Source organism: Solanum tuberosum, unplaced genomic scaffold (genome assembly GCF_000226075.1).
Source record: "Solanum tuberosum cultivar DM 1-3 516 R44 unplaced genomic scaffold, SolTub_3.0 scf00748, whole genome shotgun sequence".
Classification (NCBI taxonomy): Eukaryota; Viridiplantae; Streptophyta; class Magnoliopsida; order Solanales; family Solanaceae; genus Solanum; species Solanum tuberosum.
This window is the reverse complement of record NW_006239657.1, coordinates 10,744-17,368: the sequence shown is the minus strand read 5'-3', so window position 1 is coordinate 17,368 and position 6,625 is coordinate 10,744.

Here is a 6,625-nt window from a genome sequence, read left to right as displayed (position 1 = left end):
TATTTATACCAGAACGTGGCAACCGATCCCATATTTATACCGGAACGTGGAAATCCGATCCAAGTTAGTTATGTCGAAACATGGCAATCCGATCTCATTCACACACCACAATCACAAAAACAAGTACATCATCAAGATCATATATTTAAGCCATGATTTCATGGCAATGATATTCATCTATCTCGTTTACAACAACTGTGATCAACATTGCAAAATTCATACATACACAAGTATCACAATGAAGCAAGAACAAGCATACATCACACAAACATAGAATCACAATCATCACCTACCTTAAAACAAGCTTGAAACCCTAAGAAACTTGATCCTTCCCTTTTCGGATTCGTTCCGCTTGTTCTTGGTCTACAAACAATCAATATAATGCGGGAATCAATAAATAAATACTAATTACCCGAATTACCAACAAATCTAACAAACCCTAAATTAACCAATGATCCCAATTATCAAATTAAGGGATGTTTTCACCATAGATTCAAGATCAAAACCCTCCCCCATCAATATTCACCCATTCTATTACGTTCTACGGATCGAGAAACGGATTCGGTAAGTGAAAAGTTTACCTTAAGCCTCAAGAATGGTAAAAATGAGTATGAGTCGCCTGGGGGTCGTTCCTTAGCTCTAAAAGTCGAAAAGTACATAATGAGGTCATTTAGGGGTTTATTAACGGCGACGCTAGAGCGACAATAACTCCCGCCAAAGCGGCATTCTTGAACCAGTGAGCTATTTGTCTTTCACCTACGATTTTAAGTCTCGTCGTACCCGCCACAACGACCCTAATCCCACTGTAACGGCTCCGCTAGAGCGGCCAAACCTAGTGCCAAAACGGCCAAAATAAAACAGAGAGTTATTTTAAAAATTCCAAAATTCCCCTTTCACAACACACTTCTAACCCACGACACTCAGAAAATACCCTTTGCGCTAAGATCAATTTCAGGAGTTATACTCGCTCGAATTCAGTTCTGTAAAGTCGTATGACTTCCTTAACAAGTTAGCTATCTACTCATGCAATCAAAACCATAATTACTTCACCCGATTGTTACCAAATTTCCCTACCCCCTAGTGACTTCGATTTCCTCCAAATCTGGACAAGGTTGGGAAAATTCAAATACTACAAAAAGTTTTTCCGGCCCCAAATTTCTCCCGTTGGCATTTCTATAACTACGGAACCCGGTCGTTACAATATATACCAATTTACCCATCACTCGTCCCCGAGTGACAAAACTTAGGAAAAATTAAGCTAAGGAAAGAAAGATATAGTACCTGATGTGACGAACAATTGGGGATAGTTTTCTCACATGTCCCTCTCAGTTTCCCAAATAGCTTCCTCAACTGGACGATGCTTCCATTGAACTTTCACGGACTTAATCTCCTTTGTCCTCAACTTACGCACATCACGATCAAGAATAGCAATCGGTTCCGCCTCATATTGGAGGTCCTTGTCTAGCACAATTGAGTCCCACTTAATGATATAATCTCTGTCACCATGATGTCTCTTCAACATAGACACATGAAATACCGGATGAACACCGAATAGATTAGAGGGTAGAGCCAATCTATACGCCACCGGCCCTACACATTCAAAAACCTCAAAGGGACCTATATATCGCGGACTTAAACTTGCCCTTCTTACCAAATCTCATCACCCCTTTCATGGGTGATACCTTAAGAAGAACTCGCCAATCTGAAATTTCATGTCTCTTACCTTATGATCCACATACTTCTTCTGTCTACTCTGGGCTGCTAGAAGTTTAGCTTAAATAGTCCTCACCTTATCTTGAGCATCCTTCACTAAATCAACCCCCAAAGGTTTCACGTCTCCAGCCTAGAACCAACTTATGGGTGATCTACATCCCCTCCCATATAATGCCTCAAATGGTGTCATATCAATGTTGGAGTGATAACTATTATTGTAGGAGAACTCACACAAAGGTATGAATTTATATCAATGCCCTCCAAAATCAATCACATATGCTCTCAACATGTCTTCCAACACTTGATTAGTCCTCTTAGAGGGGCACTCCATGCAGCCTTACTATTTTTTTCACATACACTTTAGCCAATTGTTCAGCATTATTATCTATTCTAACCGGAATAAAATAGGCTGACTTGGTCAATCTATCAACCACTACCCAAATAGAATCGAATTTCCCCAAAGCCTTGGGAAGACCAACCACAAAATTCATAGCTATTTTTTTCCACTTTCATTCCGGAATTGGCATTTTTTGAAGTAAATCTGCAATGATCATATTTCACTTGTTGGCTATTTGACACTTCGCCACAAACTCCACTATGTCTTTCTTCATGCCCGACCACTAATAAATTCGTTTCAGATCTCTATACATCATGGTCACACCCGGATGAATAGAATATCGCGAACCATGAGATTCTGCAAACAATTTTTGAATCAAGCCATCAACTCAAGGAACATAAATCCTCCCTTTTACACTGAGTACACCATCCGCATCAAGAGTGGTATTTTGTGCCTTACCATTCGCCATCTTCTCCTTGAGTTCATTCAAATTTTCATCCTCAAATTGTTTGGCCTTGATCTCCTCAATAAACGTGGCCTTAACTTCAATGCTAGCTAACACTCCGCCTCTTTCAGAGATGCCCAACTACATGAACTTAGACTCTAAGGTCTGAATTTCTTGGGCCAAAGGTCACTTGGTTACACTCAAGTAAGCTAAGCTACCCATGCTTACCACTTTTCAACTCAACGCGTCTACCACAACATTAGCTTTACCCGGATAGTATTGAATGGTCACATCATAATCCTTGAGTAACTCCATTCATCTTCGTTGTCTCAAATTCAGATCCTTTGGAGTGAACACATGCTGCAAACTACGATGATCAGTAAACACTTCACATTTAACACCATAAACATAATGTCATCAGATCTTAAGAGCAAATACTACCGCCGCCAACTCCAAATCATGGGTTGGATAATTTCTCTCATGCATCTTCAATTGGCGCGACGCATAGGCTATAATATTCTTATCCTGCATTAACACAGTGCCTAATCCAGAATGATAAGCATCACAATAAACTATAAAGTCCTTACCTTCCACCGGTAATGCTAGAATGGGCGCGGTGGTCAAAAGAGTCTTGAGCTTTTGAAAGCTCTCCTCACATTTTTCAGTTCATTCAAATGGTATCTCCTTTTTGGTCAAATTGGTCAAGTGAGTAGCAATTGAAACAAAATTCTTACAAATCGATGATAATAGCTAGTGAGTCCCACAAAACTCCTAACTTCCGTCACAGAGCTAGGCCTAACCCAATTCCTAACCGCTTCAATCTTTTGAGGATCTACCATTACACCCTCTTTGACACTACATGCCCTAAAAATGCAACAGATTTCAATCGAAATTCACACTTCAAAAATTTAGCATATAACTTTTAGTTCCCAAGAACACCCAAAACAGTACGAAGATAGTTGGCATGCTCTTCTTCACTTTTCGAATAAACCAAAATATCATCAATAAAGACTATCACAAAGGAATCAAGAAATGGCTTGAACATACCATTCATCAAACTCATGAAAGTAGCAGGCGCATTGGTCAAACCAATAGACATAATCAAAAACTCATAGTGCCCATAACGAGTTCTAAACACCGTCTTAGGCACATCCTCAGGCCTAATTTTCAATTGATGATAACCGGATCTTAGATCAATCTTTGAGAAAATCGTTGCACCTTGCAATTGGTCAAAGAGATCATCTATTCTAGGCAAGGGGTACCTATTTTGAATAGTGACTCTATTTAATTGCCGGTAATCTATACACATTCTCATACTACCATCTTTTTTCTTAACAAACAAAACTGGAGCACCCCATGGAGAAGCACAAGGGCGAATAAATCCCTTATCAAGGAGATCTTGGATTTGAGCCCTAAGCTCTCTTAACTGTGTCGGAACCATGCGATATGCTGGGATAGAAATAGAATGAGTATCATGCTCTAAATCAATGCAAAAATCTATATCTCTATCCAGAGGCATACTAGGTAAGTCATTAGGAAACACTTCACTAAATTCAGACACCACAGGAATAGACCCAATGGATGGAACCTCAATCTCAACATCCTTAACATGAGACAAATAAGCCAAACAACCCTGCTCTACTAGTTTACTAGCCCGAATTGAGGATATAATCTTAGCTTGCTTAGGCTTGTACACCATTTCCCACTTTAATTTTTCCCTTCTCGGAATTTCTAGAGTTACTGACTTAGTATTACAATTAAGCACAACATAATAGGGGAACAATCAAGTCATGCCTAAGATTATGTCAAAGTCAATCATTTCCAAAATCACCAAATCAGTCCAAGTCTGAAAACCCATAAACACAATAAGACAAGCACGATAGACATGGGTAACTATGACTGACTCTCCAACTGGGGTAGAAACACGAATATGGGTGTCAAGAATATCACAAATCATCTCAAAATTAGAGGCAAATCTCACATATATATACGAATAAGTAGAACCCGGATCAAACAACACATTAGCCAACCGATCACAGACAAGAATAGTACATGTGATCACCGCGTCGGACGCCTCTGCCTCATTCTTGCCCGAAAAAGCATAACATTGAGCCATATCATCTTGTCAAGCTACTTTCCTGCCTGGTGTTGACACCCAATTTTGGACCTCCACAATGTAAATTAATCATCGAGCTTCTTAAATTCCAAACGATTTGAAATAATTGACTTTATAAAAATTTAAGTACTTTTCAAGTCATTTTAAGTAATTCCGTCATTTTTACGAATTTTAAACTAATATATATATATATATATATATATTCTAGTTAATTTTGTATGTATTTATGAATATTCGAAAATCATCTCAAAAATATTTTTACATTTTAGTTAAATATTTTATTATTTTACTTTAAGTTATAGTTATAATTTAAAGTTAATTACTTTATAATTAAATTAATTATCTTATAATTGAGTTAATTATTTTATTTCGTTAAGATTAAGAAGCTTGTTAATTAATTAATATTAATTCATCTTATTTAAATTTTAACCAAATTTGCAAATTAAATTCAATTCGGCTAATTTCTTAACTCCACGTGGCTAATTGATGATCCTATTACCAACCTAACCCATTTTCACTTCCAATTTTCAGCCAACTTTGGCCTAAATTTTGAGCCCAATTCCCTTAAGCCTTTATCAGCCCACCAATCCAATACCAAAAGAAACCCAACTATTCCAAAATAACTCAACATTACATTCAACAGCAAAAACAACCAACAGCGCAGCAAACCCGACCGCCCCTGCATCCATCATATTCATGCATCTTCTTCCACAACAAAAATCGTAGAGAACCCAGAAATCCAGCGAAAAATCCCAACTACCCTGCAGAACCATAACCCTAGCAACCTAATCGATCAAATCGTTGTTCCCTTTCCTCATTTTCAGAGATCTTCAAATCTCTTTCACTGTTGATCTTGAAAAAGAGGAAGGAAATTCAAACTAAAAGTTTGAATTTCTCCAATGGATTCCCCCCCTCCCCCAAAATGGCCCCAACTTCCCCTATAAATATCAAGTGATGGGAGAAGGTCGGAAAAAAAAAGGTTTTCTTTTTTGAAAGGTTTTGGAGTTGGTTCAAATTTCCCTGTTCGAGTCTAAATCGGTGTAAGAAGTTGTTGCTCTCTTTGGCTCATTTTATTCTCAGTTCGCTGCCCCCAAAAAGGTAACACTCATTTTATGATTTTAGTCTCTTTATCGTAAATTAACAGTAGTTTAATTTTATGCTCTGATTACGTGATCCTGCTGCTAGACTGATGTGAGGATGGTATAATAATCGATGGTTTAACTTGTTCGATATTCATATTGTTGTGTGGTTTTGTTTTGCTCAAAATCTTAGTGATTCTGTTTGGCTTTGAGTCGGTTTCTTCCTATTTTCTTTTTGTTTCACCGTTAATCTCGTCTGCTAGGCTGTGAGAGTTGCGGTTCAATCGTGAAATTCGAAGTCATCTTATATAGATGATTTCGATTTCCATTAATAGATCATTTTTTTACTCTTATTACTTGCAAACTAAGTGTTGTGACTCGTCCATTGGTAGTTGTATCTCTAAAATCTCTTGTATAATGGAGTTGGTTGTATATTCTCGGTTATCTCGTATATGAGTCAACAAAATTGATTATTTCAAGTTGTGGGAGTGTCCGTTCCATGTCAACTTGTCTTGTTATAACTTTGAGTCCATTTTAGTAGTTGTTGCTTTAAAATAATTTTTAAATTTGTGAATCTTCTTAGTTTTGGTTCGGAATGCGTCTTTGTCCAGCCTAGAACTAATCTTGTTCTTGCTTACTGCATTTGCTCTTTTAACTTGATATTCTCCTAAGCTTATGGGTTGCTTAACTTCTTTTTTCATATCCGTCTGAATCTCAACTTCTCGTTGTGCATGTTTAGTTTAATTTTCATGCTTGCACATCTTTCGATTTAGCGGTTTAGGTTTCTTATACATATATGATCTCCCATACTGTGATGATTGTATTCTCTATATGAAGTAAGCTTATTTCAGCTAAAATGTAGTTGTTCTTGAACATTTTCAGTGTCCAGCCTTAATGGAAATATAAAGTTACTTTTTTTTGCATTCGAATATAGC